This window comes from Hemitrygon akajei, chromosome 4 (genome assembly GCF_048418815.1).
Source record: "Hemitrygon akajei chromosome 4, sHemAka1.3, whole genome shotgun sequence".
Classification (NCBI taxonomy): Eukaryota; Metazoa; Chordata; class Chondrichthyes; order Myliobatiformes; family Dasyatidae; genus Hemitrygon; species Hemitrygon akajei.
This window is the reverse complement of record NC_133127.1, coordinates 101,193,502-101,210,232: the sequence shown is the minus strand read 5'-3', so window position 1 is coordinate 101,210,232 and position 16,731 is coordinate 101,193,502. Positions and strand designations below refer to the sequence as shown.

At 42.7% G+C, this 16,731-nt stretch overlaps 1 protein-coding gene across 1 annotated transcript in view; it reads right to left on the bottom strand.

Annotated features, from left to right (window-relative positions):
- Positions 1–16,332, bottom strand: part of LOC140726561 (SH3 domain and tetratricopeptide repeat-containing protein 1) — a 131,261-nt gene extending 114,929 nt beyond the window's left edge. Inside the window, exon 1 of the mRNA XM_073043111.1 lies at positions 16,249–16,332. The gene's annotated coding sequence lies outside the window, so the exon portion shown is untranslated. The remainder of the gene's footprint in view (positions 1–16,248) is intronic.
- Positions 16,333–16,731: the final 399 nt, after the last annotated feature.

Below are 16,731 nucleotides of genomic sequence, written 5' to 3'. Positions count from 1 at the left end.
AGGAGCAACGCTTCATATACCGTCTGGGTAGTCTCCAGCCCCTTGGCATGAACATTGAATTCTCCAGCTTCCGGTAATTCCCTCCCCCTCCCTTCCTCCATCTCAGTTTCACTCTGCCTCCTCCTCCAGCTGCCTATCACCCTCCCTCATGGTTCCCGCTTCTACTACCCATAGTGCTTTCCCCTTACATTCCTTCACCTTTCCTGCCTGTCCCCTCCCTGCTTCATCTCCCACTCCACATCCTTACCACATCCTACAGGGGTTGTATTGAGAGCATCCTGAGTAGCTGCATCACTGCCTAGTTGGGAAATTGCACCATCTCAGATCGCAGGACCCTGCAGCGGATAGTGAGGTCAGCTGAGAATATCATCAGGGTCTCTCTTCCCGCCATTACGGACATTCACACTACACACTGCATCTGCAAAGCGAACAGCATTATGAAGGACCCCATAGTTATTTAAACACATTAAGACATCTTTGTTGACTGTACTGACCTTGGAAGCAGTTGTTTTTTTCAGCTGTATCAGGCTGAAATGGGAATATTTAATCGTATCCATTGAGAGTGCCATTGCTACACAAGTTCCTCGAGGCAGTGTAATGTTGGGGCAAGTAGTGCTCTGCTCCAGATTAGACTGGAAAACAAGCTAACTTTTTGTCAGTGGTGGTTTATGGGGCAACATTCATGTCTGGAAAAGTCTATGAAACAAGCCAAATGCTATTTCTCCCCATTTTTCTCAACTGATTCTGATACAAGAGTCAGAGCTTCATTTACGGATATCTCTGACCATCTCTGCTAGTCATTTAAAAACTCAGTGAACATATATAAATTCATTAAAATCATTAATATTAATTGCATTAAACTGAAAAGAAACACCTACCTTTAAAAATGTTAATAACCCATTCAAATGCCTGAGGCACTGTTTAAGTACAGCATTCAACTCATTTAAAGCAGGAATGAGAGCCAAGAACAGGTAGACAGGGAGAAGTTAGACACATTGGTAGCAAACTAGCACAGAAATGGAAGCCCAAGATGTGCAGACACATGCTATCAATGATCTAGCCCAATATATTGCATAGGAATTACATTGTATTGCACTGCTTTCTTTGGTAGAACATCATCATATTTTGATTATATAGGTTAAATCCTTTCAAATGATCTCCAGCAATCACGCTCCCATCAATCAACTTCATCAACACTTCTGAATCAAGACACCAATTATTGTCTTCTGGTCATTGATCCTTCCTCTCTTCCATATACATGGGCAGCATATTTTTCATTACAAAAATATGGTGACTTTATCCAATTATCGACAAGGCCCATAGGAACAATTTGAACTTTTAAACATTTTTTTTTTTTTTAATTTCCTGCATAGGAAGCCAATGTTTTACAAAACTCTGATGCTGAATTTGATCAAACATATGGTTAAATTGCCAGAAATCCATCTTGGCAAGGAATTCAAATTATTCATTCATCCTGAAGTAGTCACACACCTTTAATCAACTGTTTCACTGCTACCTGCTTTTAAATTAACATTTCTTTGCTTAGTTCATCTTCTTTGAAGCATTGTTGTTCATTTTTTCTATGCATGTATAACATTGATAAGGCACTAGTTTTCTCTCCAACAGTAGATGGCCACCTTGTTGCATTTTTTGAATAGTTCTTAATACATCGGAGCTTGTGTTGCCATCTGTTGTTATCCAGGCACACTAAATTTGAAAAAAAATCCCAAGAGCTAAAACTTGTTTTGATAGGGATTCAATACTTCTTGCTCTTCTAGTTAACTGTACCTGGAATGTTAATGTACTTAAAGCAAAACTATTACAAATTCCTAATTCAACTCCACACAACAATACCAATATGACCACAATGTCAATTGTGAACAAATCCCCAGGAAGTTTCTGCATCTGGAGGACGACCACATCAATTTTTAGTTCTATATTAAATTTGCACAAGTTGTTTTGAAAATGTGATGCTAAACCGGATTTGCAGGTAATGTAAATGCAATAGATTTTGGGTAGGTAGAGGGGGAAGTAGGAAAAAAAACTGGGGGCAGCTGGTAAAGTACAGGCCTAGAGAACAGGGAAGTGAAAATTTAAAAAATGGAAAAGAAGAAATGGTAAAGGGAAAGTGCAAACACAGCAGATTGGGTTAACCATCTGGAGAGATCTGGCTGTTAATATTTCCTACACCTCCAGCAACACTGGGGATAAGATGTCTGAATAGAAAACAGACAGAAAAGCAGAATGTGGAGGTCACAATTTTAACCATGGTGCTGAGGATGATAAAATCTTAAGTGAGTGAATACGAGGAAATCTGCAGACGCCAAGGGTCTCGGCCCGAAACATCGAAAGTGCTTCTCCCTATAGATGCTGCTTGGCCTGCTGCGTTCCACCAGCATTTTGTGTGCGTTGCTTGAGTGAAACTGTCTTTCAGTATTGACCGCTTGCTGTGTTTGGGTGATAAATGAAATCTTCCAATTCATATCAGAAAGCAAGAATGATATTGCCATCTCCAACACGATGCCACCACAAAGGACATCTTTCCTTCCGCTTCTCTCCCCCCCCCCCCCGTGATTATTCCCTATGCAACATCCCTCCCCGCTGACCTCCTTCCTGGCACTTATCCTTGCAAGCCAAACAAGTGCTACACCTGCCTCCTCCCTCTAGCAGTCAGAGCCCCAAACAGTCCTTCCAGGCAAGGTGGCACTTCACCCGTGAGTGTGTTGGGGTCACATATTGTGCCCAATGCACCCAGTGTGACCTCCTTTATAGTGGTGAGACAATGCTCCATCCACCGGAAGCAGGACCTTCCAGGGGCCACCCATTTTAATATGTCAAACCATGGCCTCCTCCACTGCATGATGAGGCCACACTCAGGTTGTAGGCACAATACCTTGTATTCCATCTGGATAGCCTCTAATCTGATGGCATGAACATCAGTTTCTCAAACTTCTAGTAATGTCATCACATCCCTTTTCTCTCCCTCACCTCCTTGCCTGCCCATCATCTTCCTCTAGTACTCCTCCCCCCCTTTTCTTTCTCCATGGTCTTCTGCCCTTTGTTAGATTATTCCTCCTCCAGCTATGCATCTCTTTCACCACTCAACGTCCCAGCTCTTTACTTCACCCTCCAAGTTTCTCCCTACCCTCTCTCCATCTGTTAAATCTACTCGGTTTTTTTTTTCTTCAGTCCAGGATACCAATTGTATTCTTTACTCCAGCATTTTGAGTATGTTGGTTGGAGTTCCAGCATCTGCACAGTTTCTCTTGTTAATGATATTAGTTATCAGTTGTGGAGGACACCATTTTTCTAGAGAAATACATAGAGCTCCTATTTTAGATTGCATTTAATGTGGTGTAGAAATTTATTGTGATCAACTGCAATACTATGTGAAATACCTTTAAAAAGGATAAATCTTAGCACCATTAAGATGAAGTATCTTAAGTGATAAGGTTTTTAGATCCATATGTACTGTACAACACAAAGATTGGTTAATAACTTGGCAGCCCTTACAACCTTTAGACTGGACCAAGTTTAGCAATGTTGTTCAAAGCCCTTATTACAGAGTACTATATGCGGCTTTGGACTATTGGAACTTACACTAATCACCTCAAAATTGGTCTCGATACAGCTAAGATTCAGAACTCAGAGTTTCAAGAGTAAGATTATGTGAGAAATGGGCCAAATAATGTTGGATTTAGTCCAATCCCCAGACTCACATGTTGGGACTAAAGTTTAGAGATAGATTCTTCCTGTGTCTCAAGAGGATGGAAATGTGGTGAGGTGTCAGAAACTCAGATGAAGCAGCATCTAAAGAATGAGCATCAGAATAGATGATTCAGGATGAATCCAATCAACTTTACTTCTTACATCCTTCACATACACGAGTAAAAATCTTTACATTATAACAATGATTCTACATTTAGATGTAATCATTTATAATAGAATAGTCAATGTAATATAGAGTACACTCAAATCAGCGTGAGTTTATCAGTCCGCTGGCCTGCCCAAAGCTGTCCCAGAGCTTGTTGGTCCTGGCTTTTATGCTGCACTACCACTTCCCAGCTGGTAGCAGCTGGAATAGATTGTGGTTGGGATGGCCTGGGTTCCCAATGATCCTTTGGGCCCTTTTTGCACACGTGTCCTTGTAAATGTCCTGAATCATGGGAAGTTCACAACTACAGATGTGCTGGGCTGTCTACACCACTGTCTACAGAGTTCTGTGATTAAGGGAGGTACAGTTCCCATACCAGATCGTGATGTAGCCAGTCAGGATGCTCTAGAAAGTTCTTAGGATTTGGGGGTCCATACCAAACTTCAACCATCTGAGGTGAAAGAGGCACTGTTGTATTCCATCTGGATAGCTTCCAAGGTGTGTACAGACCTGTGAGGTCCTCAGTGATGTGGATGCAGAGGAACTTAAAGCTGATTAAACCCTTTCAACCCCAGATCCATTGATGTCAATAGGGGTTAGCTCATCTCCATTCCTCCTGTAATCCACAACCAGCTCCTTTGTTTTTGCGACTTTGAGGGAGAGGTTGTTTTCTTGACAGTACTGTGTCTGTGAGATGACATCTTCCCTGTAGGCCACTTTGTTATTGTTTGAGATAAGGCCAATTAGTGTCATCAGCAAATTTAATTAGATTAGAGCTGTGGGTGGTGATACAGCCATGAGTATATAGAGAGTAAAGGAGGGGACTCAGTATGCAGCCTTGAGGGGCTCCTGTATTGAGAGTCAGAGTGGTGGAGGTGAGGGAGCCCACTCTTACAACCTGCTGGCGATTTGGCAGGAAGTCCAGGATCCAGCTGCACAAGGCAGGGTCAAGGCTGTGGTCTCGGAGCTTCTTGGTGAGCCTGGATGGAACTGTGGTGTCAAATGCTGAACTGTAGTCCAAGAACAGCATTCTCACACAAGCATTATTCTCCAAATGTGCAAGGATTTATGTAGAGCAGTGGCTATTGCATCAATTGGTTCTGCCGGTAGGTGAATTGTAGGGGGTCCAGTTTGGGTGGTAGCAAGCCCCTCAAAGCATTTGCTTATTGAGGTGAGTGTGACAGGACACCAGTCATTTAGACAGGTTACTTTGGTCTTTTTTGGTACAGGGAGAATGGTGGATAATTTGAAGCAGGAGTGCACTCAACACAGAGGGAGAGATTAAAAATGTCAGTAAACACTTATCAGTTGTGCTGTGCACATCCTAAATACTCTCCCTGGGATGCCTTCCAGTCCCACAGCCTTGTGACTGTCCACTCATTGGAAACATCTGCGTACCTCACCTCAGGCAAGCAGGCTGCTGTGGCTTTCCTCGGAGGCTCAGAGTTAGCGACGTCAAGCTGAGCACAAGTGATTGAGCTCATCTAGGAGAGAGATTGTCATGTTGGCGGCACCACCATGTTTGGCTTTGAAGTCTGCGATGGTATTCTGCCCTTGCCACAAGTGCCATTTGTTGTGAATCTTGACTCAATCTTCTCCCTATATTGTTGCTTCGCAGCCTTGATAGCTTTACACAGATCATAGCTGCTTTTAACCATATAACAATTACAGCATGGAAACAGGCCATCTTGTCCCTTCTAGTCCATGCTGAATGTCTACTCTCACCGACCTGCACTCAGCCCATAACCCTTCATTCCTTTCCTGCCCATATACCTATCCAGTTTTACTTTCAATGACAATATCAAGCCTGCCTCTACCACTTCTACTGGAAGCTCATTCCACACAGCTACCACTGAGTAAAGTTTCCCCATGTTACCCTTAAATTTTTGTCCCCTAACTCTCAACTCGTGTCCTCTTGTTTGAATCTCCCCTACTCTCAATGGAAAAAGCCTATCCACCTCAACTCTATCTATCCCCCTCATTTTAAAATACCTCTATCAAGTCCCCCTTCAATGCTCCAAAGAATAAAGACCTTTTCTTGAACTCTAGCTGATCGCTGGCAATGTAAACTGTCACATGGCAAGTGCTGTTTGCATGGAACTATTGATCATGAGTTTCTGGGTCAGGAAGACACCTAACCAACATCTGGGGGCATTGTTGATGCACTTCCATATGAAGCATATGACTCCAGAGAACTTGAAGACATCCAGTCATCATCAAAGCAGTCCTGCAGCAAGGAGGTCAATTGGTCGGACCAACAGTGGATGGTTTTAAACTATGGCCACCTTGTTTCAGCTTCTGCCTGTACATCAGCAGAAGCAGGATTGAAGAGTGATCTGATTTTACAAAAGCTGGGCGAAGGAGAGCTTTATAAGCATTGTGGAAAGCTTGTGGTCAGACTGGGAATGAGACAAATTGCAGAGATGTGGAATAGTGGTGTATGGGATACTGGGAATATCTGATATTTTCAATTTTATTTTGACTAGAACTTATGGTGGTGTCATGCTAGGAACCCGTTACGAGAATTCCTAGCAGGCTTTTAATGAAGTTAAGGAAGTCAATGAAATTAATTGATTTTAAAAACATACTCATATGCAAATCATTCACATATATTACAACCAGCAAGCATCTCATCAACCCCTGTAGACCACCTCTAGTTACAGGCATCCAATCAAAAAGCAACCCTCTTAAAAAAATCAAGCTGCTGGAAGAGATCAGCAGATCAGACAATATCTGTAGAGAGAAAGAATGGTCACTTTAAGAGGCAATTTCTTGTCATTAATCCTCTCAGAACTTTTCCAATAACTTTTCTACTATTGATCACAGATCTGCATTGCCAGACTTTTCCCTTCAATCCTCCTTGCACAGGGGGAACACCTTTGCCATCCTCCAATCATAGTACTTCATTAGTGGTCAGAACATATTTAAACATCTCAGCCAGAACAGAGGTAATCTCTTCCCTTGCCTTTCATCCAGCCCTGAGGATTTATCCGTCTTTTACCACTGAGAACCTCCTGCTTATTTATGGAGACTAGAATTTCACTTTCTCCTCCACTGAGTTTTCAAACTTCAAAGTCCACTTCCTTCATGAATATTCATTTAGGACCCTACTTCTAGTTTCATGCACAGATTGCCCCACCATTCATAATGGGTCCTACTGTTTTCCTCATACTTAAAATACCTGATTTACCATAATTTTTGCATGCAGGGATATTTTATGACCATTCTTATCTTAATTGGCCTTCCAATTTTAAAACTTGAGCCATTACTTTTATCCATAATTCCATACACTTCAAAGTGGTTATGATCAATATCTTTAAAATGTTCCCACTATCACTTCCTTCACCCATCAGGCAAGATTCTCCAACATAAGATTGTTTCTTCTCTCACTTGTCCAACTAGTTGGAAAAAGCTTTTCTGGACTCAAATTCCACCCCTTCACATTAAGGAAATACCAGTAACTGAAATCTCCTAGTACTATAGCCCAATTTTCAATCACATTCTTCAGACATCTGCCTATGTTTTTATTCCACCATGTCCTGTTGATAGTTAAGGGGTTTGTTATACCTCAAAAGGTGACAATACCCTTTGTTTTCAATCTTCACCCATATGGTTTTATTTGAGTAGCTTCTAGGCTATATTTGCTCAATATGGTAGTAATTCACTACATCTTTTCTGAGCTTAGGACTAAGGTCAGGGATGCCTCAGATCAGGTCCACAGCATTCTTAAGGGGAAGAGTGAACAGCCAGAAGCCATGGTACATATTGGTACTAATGACATACATTAGGTAGGGAAAGGGAGGAGTTTCAGTAAAGGGAATACAGGGAGTTGGGTTGAATACTGAAAAACAGGACCTCTAGGGTAGTGATCTCTGGACTACTGACTGTGCCAGTGAGGGCAAGAATAGGATGATTTGGCAAATGAATGAGTTGCTGAAAAATTGGTGCAGGGGCCAGGATTTCAGATGTCTTGATTACTGGGATCTCTTCTGGGGAAGATATGACATACAGAAATTCAAGGTTGAGGGAGACCAATTATCTTTGCAGGCTAGGTAGAGCTGTTGGGGAGGATTTAAACTATTTTGGAAGAGGAATGGGAACTAGTGATAGAGCTGAGGTTGGTGCAGCTGGTATACAATTAGACTGTGTAGAAGGCCTGAGGCAGGACAGGCATATGTTAGGGTAAAATTGCAGTCAGTAGGATTAAAGTGCAACTGTGGGCCAAAACCAAAAAAGGGTGATGAATACACGACTAAAGGTATTATATTTGCATGCACAGAATATAGGAAATGAGGTAGGTATCTTAGAGCAGTTAGAGATTGGCAGGTATGACATTGTGAGTATACTGTACTGAGATGTAGCCGAAAGATCATAGTTGGTAGCTTAACATCCAAGGATACACATTGTATCAAAAGGACAGGCGGAGTGGGGTGGCATGGCTCTATTGGTAAAAAAAAAAAGAAATCAAATCCTTAGATAACAGGATTTGAAGATGTAGAATCCTTGTGGTAGAGTTAAGTGCACAGGTAAAAGACCCTGATTAGAATTAGACAAATTTCCAAACAGCCAGAATGTGGGCTGCTGTCACACTGCATCTTTGGACTCATGCACAGGATCACAGACTCAGAAGAGTTGAGCAAAACCAATAATTTTATCATAAGACAAAGCATTAGAACTTGCAAAGTCCTGGATAACTTAGCCAGAACTTCACTAGGCAAGACTCAGGACCACCAAGACTGAGGGTTTATCACTGCCCCTTTAAATACACTTGAGGACACAAAGGAATCCATGTGCAGCTAATTAAAACCTCTCTTAAACTTACAACTATTCTGATAAGAGAAATATGCAAGGATACTTAGACACCTGGAAAGTCTCAAAGAGGACAAATTGGAAATATCCAATGACAATTGCAATTTAAATACAAACTAGAGGAGACCCAATAATAGAAAAACAGTAAGAGCATGGCGGGGGTGGGGGGGGAGAGAACAAATTTACTTTTTAACTCAATGCCTCAATGAAAACCTTTAAGCACTTTATTGACCTGTATATTTTCATGGAGCTATGAACTTGGACCCTAAGATCTCTCTGCTCAGCAACATTGTTTAGGATCTTGCCAGTAAGTGTGCCATCTCCTTGCATTTGCCCTACCAAGATGTATCACCTCACATTTATCTGGGTTAATCTCCACTTGCCATTTCTCAGCCCTCATCTGCAACTGATCTATATCCTACTATATTCTTTGCCAGTCTTCAGCACTATCTACAACTTCCCCAATCTTGATAATCAAGTTTACTAATCCACTTATCTACATCATCCAAGTCACTGATGTACATCACAGACAGCAGAGGTCCCAGCAGAACTCTGTTGAAGGCAGACCTCCCAATTGAACAAGTCCCTTCAACCACTACCCTCTGCCTTCTATGCAGAAGCCATTTCTGAATCCAAGCAGCCAATTCACCATGGACCCCATGAATCCTAATTTTCTGGATTGGCCTCCCATGAGGGACTTTGTCAGATGCCCTACTCAAATCTATGTAGACAACATCCCCTGCCCCACCTTTAATCTCTTATCACACTGCAAAAAACTCCATTCAAGTTGGTAAGACAATTTCTCCCACACAAAGCCATGCTACAATTAGCCCATGGGTTTTAAAATGTTCATTACAATAAGAATTTTCTGCGATACCCTTACAACTGAGATAGGATTCACCAGTCTAGTTTCCAGGTTTTCCCTTGTTCCCTTCTTAAAGAGGTACAACATTGGCCCCTCCCCAGTCCTGCCTGTGCCTAGAGGGGACAAAGATACTCTGTCAAAGAACACACACACACCCCTGGACAGTTGAAGGGTTTTTGCGGCCCAGATTAAGTGGTCATTCCAAGGAGGCAGATTACCTGACACGAGGCAGTTAAGGGTAAATTCTCTCAATCTTTCCATTAGTCTGAGGATGGAACCCCAAGGAAAGACTAGAGGTATTCCCAAATCAACTTTCAAAAAGCTTGCTGGAATTGGGAGGTGGATTGGAGACCTGTCTGAAACAATGTCAGTGGGTAAAAACCAGGTGCATGGGAATTTCAGTGGCCTCAGGCTGATGGTAGCTTGGTTAGAGGAATGAATTGGCAAACCTTGGAAAACCTCTTGATCACAACTAAAATATTGGCAAAGGAGTGTGATGGGAGGGGGACACAGACTGATAAAATCTAGAGAAAGGCGAGACCAGGAGTGTGAAGGAATTGGTAGATGTTGAAGGGCAGGAATGTAGATCTTGTTTCATTTTTATTGACATACTGTACAGAACAAGCCCTTCCTACCCTTCAAGCCGTGACACCCAGCAACTTGACTTAACACGTCAATCACGTGACAACTTACAATGACCAAGAGGAGGATGAGAGGAGACATGATAAAGGTATACAAGGTATTAAGAGGAACAGAGAGTGGACAACCAAACCTGCCTCTACCACTTCTACTGGAAGCTCGTTCCACACAGCTACCACTCTGAGTAAAGAAATTCCCCCTGGTGTTACCCTTAAACTTTTGCCCACTAACTCTCAACTCATGTCCTCTTGTTTGAATCTCCCCTACTGTCAATGGAAAAAGCTTATCCATGTCAACTCTATCCCCCTTAATTTTAAATACCTCCATCAAGTCCCCCCTCAACCTACTATGCTCCAAAGAATAAAGACCTAACTTGTTCAACCTTTCCCTGTAACTTAGGTGTTGAAACCCAGGTAACATTCTAGTAAATCTTCTGTACTCTATTTTATTGACTTCTTATAATTCAGTGACCAGAACTGTACACAATATTCCAAATTAGGCCTTACCAATGCCTTGTACAATTTTAACATTACATCCCAACTCCTATACTCAATGCTCTGATTTATAAAGACCAGTATACCAAAGCTTTCTTCACCACTCTATCCACATGATATTCCACCTTCAGGGAACTATGCACTATTATTCCTAGATCACTGTTCTACTGTATTCTTCAATGCCCTACCATTTATCATGCATGTCCTATTTGGATTATTCCTACCAAAACATAGCACCTCACACTTATCAGCATTAAACTCCATCTGCCATCATTCAGCCCACTCTTCTAACTGGCCTAAATCTCTCTGCAAACTTTGAAAACCTACTTCATTATCCACAACACCACCTACCTTAGTATCCTTTGCATACTTACTAATCCAATTTACCACCCCATCATCCAGATCATGTATATGACAAACATTGGGCCCAGTACAGATCCCCGAGGCACACCACTAGTCACCGGCCTCCAACCTGACAAACAGTTATCCACCATTACTCTCTGGCATCTCCCATCCAGCCACTGTTGAATCCATTTTACTACTTCAATATTAATACCTAACAATTGAACCTTCCTGACTAACCTTCCGTGCGGAACCTTGTCCAAGGCCTTACTGAAGTCCATATAGACAACATCCACTGCTTTACCATTGTCAACTTTCCTCGCAACCTCTTCAAAAAATTCAATAAGATTTGTCAAACATGACCTTCCACGCACAAATCCATGTTGACTGTTCCTAATCAGACCCTGTCTATCCAAATAATTATATATACCATCTCTAAGAATACTTTCCATTAATTTACCCACCACTGACGTCAAACTGACAGGCCTAATTGCTAGGTTTACTCCGAGAACCCTTTTTAAACAATGGAACCACATGAGCAATATGCTAATCCTCCGGCACCATCCCTGTTTCTAATGACATTTGAAATATTTCTGTCAGAGCCCCTGATATTTCTACACTAACTTCCCTTAAGGTCCTAGGGAATATCCTGTCAGGACCCATGGACTTATCCACTTTTATATTCTTTAAAAACACCAGTACTTCCTCTTTAATCATCATAATTTCCATAACTTCCCTACTTGTTTCCCTTACATAATTCAATATCCTTCTCCTTCGTGTATACTGGAGAAAAGAAATTGTTCAAAATCTCCTCCATCTCTTTCGGCTCCACACATAGCTGTCCACTCTGATTCTCTAAGGGACCAATTTTATCCCTCACTATCCTTTTGCTAATATAACTGTAGAAACCCTTTGGATTTATTTTCACCTTACTTGCCAAAGCAACCTCATTTCTTTTAGCTTCTAATTTTTCTTAAGATTCTTCATACATTCTTTATATTCCTCAAGCACCTCATTTACTCCATGCTGCCTATATTTATTGTAGAACTCCCATTTTCCTAACCAAGTTTCCAATATCCCTTAAAAACCATGGCTCTCAAACTTTTAACCTTTCCTTTCAACCCAACAGGAACATAGATTCTGTACCCTCAAAATTTCACCTTTAAATGACCTCCATTTCTCTATTACATCCTTCCCATAAAACATTGTCCCAATCCACTCCTAAACCCTTTTGCATCTCCTCAAAGTAAGCCTTTCTCCAATCAAAAATCTCAACCCTGGGTCCAGTCCTATCCTTCTCCATAATTATATTGAAACTAATGGCATTGTGATCACTGGACCCGAAGTGCTCCCCAACACATACCTCCGTCACCTGACCCATTTCATTCCCCAACAGAAGATCCAACACTGCCCGTTCTCCAGTCGGTACCTCTATGTATTGCTGCCAAAAAAAACTATCCTGCACACATTTTACAAACTCCAAACCATCCATCCCTTTTACAGAATGGGCTTCCCAGCCTATGTGTGGAAAATTAAAATCTCCCACAATCACAACCCTGTGCTTACTACAAATATCTGCTATCTCCTTGGAAATTTGCTCCTCCAATTCTTGCTCCCAATTAGGTGGTCTATAATACACCCCTATAAGTGTTACTACACCTTTCCCATTCCTCAATTCCATCCAAATAGTCTCCCTAGACAAGCCCTCTAATCTATCCTGCCAGAGCACTGTTGTAATATTTTCTCTGACAAGCAACACAACACCTCCCCCTCTTGTCCCTCCGATTCTATCACAACTGAAGCAACAAAATCCAGGAATATTCATTTGCCAATCACACCCCTCCTGCAACCATGTTTCACTAATAGCTACAACATCACATTTCCAGTTATCAATCCATGCTCTAAGCTCATCCACCTTTCTTACAATGCTCCTAGCATTAAAATAAATGCATTTAAGAAATCCTCCACCTCTTCCTCTGTTTATCTGTAACAGTACAAAGAACTTCACTGTCTTTTTTCTTCCTTCTCCCATACATCTGTTCCTACACTCTGGTTCCCCTCCCCCCTCATTTCTAGTTTAAATCCACTGGAGCCTCTAGCAAACCTACCTGCAAGAATATGTCCCCCTCCAGTTCAGATGTAAACTAGAGGGAGGTTTTCTTTACTTAGTGAGTGGTTGGTGCCTGGAATGCACTGCCTGAGTCAGTGGTGGAGGCAGAGACACTAGTGAAATTTGAGACTACTAGACAGGTATATGGAGGAATTTAAGGTGGGAGGTTATGGGAGGTAGGGTTTAAGGGTCAGCACAACATTGCAGGCCGAAGGGCCTGTACTGTGCTGTATTGTTCTATGTTCTATTAACCAACAAGTCAGTAGGTCTTTAGACTGAGAGGAAACTGGATTAGATCGTCACGGGTGAACGTACAAAAGCTCAGACGGTGGCTGAATTGAACCCAGGCCACTGGTACTGTAAAGCATTGTGCTAACCATTATGCTACCAGAACAGGCACAAATGTCACAAGCCTGTACGAGAAACTTGTCCTTTATACAAACACCAAACCACCTGCATCTTCTATTAATAAACTCCAGAGTCCACGCAACACCGGGATGACCTGTTATCTTCAAAGTGTGACTCTGTTGAAGAACCTCAGATCACAACTCAGGCGGCACAAATAATTGACCAGGGACCACCTCTGGAACTTGGTTATTCCCTTCGAGGGCTTGCTCAACTTGTGAATGTATATCCCATGAGACGGGGACCACTAAACTTTCACCCCGTAAATGGGTTCCGATCTCTCCATATCTGGGGGGCACGAATTGTCTTGATGATGCACTAGGTTTCGATTGTTGGACCCAGGGCGATGTTATTATAAAATTAAAGCAATTTAAAGAACAATGACCAGCGGGTGTGCCAGGAATTGTCTTTTCATGTCCTGAATACAAGCCAGTTTCTTATCTCCCATCCAGACAATGACTAGTGCCTAGCCACCCTCAAGTCCATGCCACCACTTCACCGCCGAGTTCTTTTTTCCAGTATTTTTATTAGTTTCCACATAGAATACAGAGTACAAGTATATAAAAAGGTCAAAGATTTTAGAAATTACCGATTACATTATCTGTTCATAACAATCTCATTACCCTGTATTCATGCAAATTATATTGAAATATACTATTACAAAAAAGAATCTAACCCCAAGACCGAAGCTGCTTATTAAAGAGGAAAGGTAAAATACTCATAAAAATTAATAGCCAACATCTGAGTTTAAACAACGAATTGAAGGTTTTGAAAATAATTCATGAAAGGTCCCCACAATGTTTGAAAATCTTGACGAGATTCAGAAATTGAACAACGAATCTCCTCTAGATCTAAACCTGGCATAACGTCGCATACCCATTGAGCACGAGTAGGAGGAAAAACATATTTCCACTTAAAGGAAAGCGTCCTCCGAGCTACAAGAAAGCTAAAGGCCAAAATATGTAAATCAGATGCCTTTAGCTTAATATCTTGTCCTGCAATAATCGAGAGTTCTCTACTCAATGTCATATTCACCTCAGCTGATGACAGTTCCTGAAAAATAAGCGCACAGAGGCAATAAACGGCACCCACTCCAATATCAGAGGCATTTACCTTAATGAAGATCAGGCAGACGCCCAATTGGGACAGTAAGGAAACAGCTCGAGCTCATTAAAAGCCGTCTCAGCATCGGGGTCCAACGGCAAGAACCAGACATCTTTGAGATTAGTCGGAGGGGGCGCTATTGAGCTGAAATTGCGAATAAACCTGCAAAATTCGCGAACCCCCAAAATCGTTGCATTTATTTACCGGAAGTAGGTGGTAGCCAGTCCACAGTCGGCTCCCACCCAGCGCCCCTGGCTCCATAAGAAAGTTTCCTTGGCGATGACAAATCCCAAAAAGACTTTTCAGACGCGGAACTCAACTCCAGTTTCACAAACAGGAGATTCCTCAACAGAAATTGATAGGAGCTCGAAAAATAACCAAAATGTCTGAGGTACACGAAGATGAACTTGAGCATTCCCCTCAGAACATTAATAAAGACGTCTGAAGCGTTGACAAGCCCAAAGGGCATAATCAAGAATCGCTCGTCAAGGTTGTCTTCCACCCCTTCCCTTCACGAATACAAATTACAAGCCTTCCCCAGGTCCAATTTTGTGAAAATGGTTGCCCTTTGCAGCAATTCAAATGCTGTTAATTAGGGGCAACGGGGAGCGATTCCTGTTATTTTGCTCAGCCCCTACAATCCATGCAAGTTCTCAGGCTACCACCTTTTTTGGTTGCAAAAAAAATCCTGCTCCCGCCGAAAGAGGGTCTAATAAATCCTGAGAAGAGTGCCTCTTGAAAAGTACTTTCCCTTGATCAACCTTTCCTGTCCTAATAGGGGAAAGTCCTCCTCGCGGAGAACAGGTCCTGGCACAGGTCAACTTCGACGGGAGGCAGTGTTCTCACCATCTGTTTACCAAACCCCTCAAGAGGGCGGAATACGTGGGGGGGGGGGGGGGGGAGAAGAAAATTAATTTAAATCACAAACTCGGGGAAGTCAGAGGCAGACTCGGAAACAGGAGTAGCAGACTAGGGAACACGAGAGGCAGACGTTATGATAGTTAGAAGCCCAACCCATGATATTGCCGCTAGACCAGTCTATAACGGGGCAGTTCTACGACAGCCACGGACACCCCAAAAATAAGAGGGACCCCAAGGAAATAGGCAAGGTGAAATCTAAGCATTTCAGAATGCCCGGAATCACCTCTCCGGAAGCACAGGGGCTGAAACATGATACCTTTCCTGGTTCGAGTGGTCTCTGGTCAGGGGCCGTGGCTATCAAGGGATGATTTAACTTAGACTGGGACTCCTATCCGTTGGACACCCCACATCAAAAAAACCTTACGGAACCGGAGCCTATAACTACCCAAAAGGCCAGTTCCTTGTCGCCCCAGGCCAATAAATAGGGCACCCCAGAAGTTGTATATCAGGTGGTTATTACAGGCCCCCTCTATCGGGCGTCCCTTGGAGTCTCCTGACTTCTCTGGACAAGTCGAAAGTGCCCTACTTCTCAGTAAATGAGCTGTCTCCCATATTCTGCTCCGCTCAGTGGACGTCCCTAGATAACTCCCCGTTGCTGGTGGGGAGGCGCAAGTTGAGGTGCTTGGACGAGTAGGAAATGCAGGTTAAGAACGGGGATAGAAGGAACCAAATCTGAGGAACTCACCTCCCTTCCCTTTGACGCTCAAACATCCTTTTATAGAGTCGGATAGATCAGTCTGTCGAGATTCTGAACCGGTTCACGGGCTGTTAGCTCGTCCTTGAGCCTTTCATTCAGAAATCTGTACAACATGACAACAAGGGCTTCACCATTCCCCCCGCTCTCAAATGAGTGTCCGGAATTTGATGGCGTACTCAGCCACACTCCGCGACCACTGTCGCATATATACAAGTTCTCACTACCCCGCCCCTCCCGAACATGCCATTGGTCGAGAATTCGGGAGCATCTTTCTCCCACAACGCCGTAGCCCATAGCAGCGCCTTACCCGACAGGAGGGATACCATGTACCCACTTGCTCAGTCCGTGGGAAAGTTGAAAGGATGCAGTTCGAAGACTGGAGAGTACTATACTGGGGTAGGAACTACAGTACGGCAGGATTCAGTTCCCATCGAAGCTCTCAGGATTGGGCAGGTTGAGCGTATATGTAGC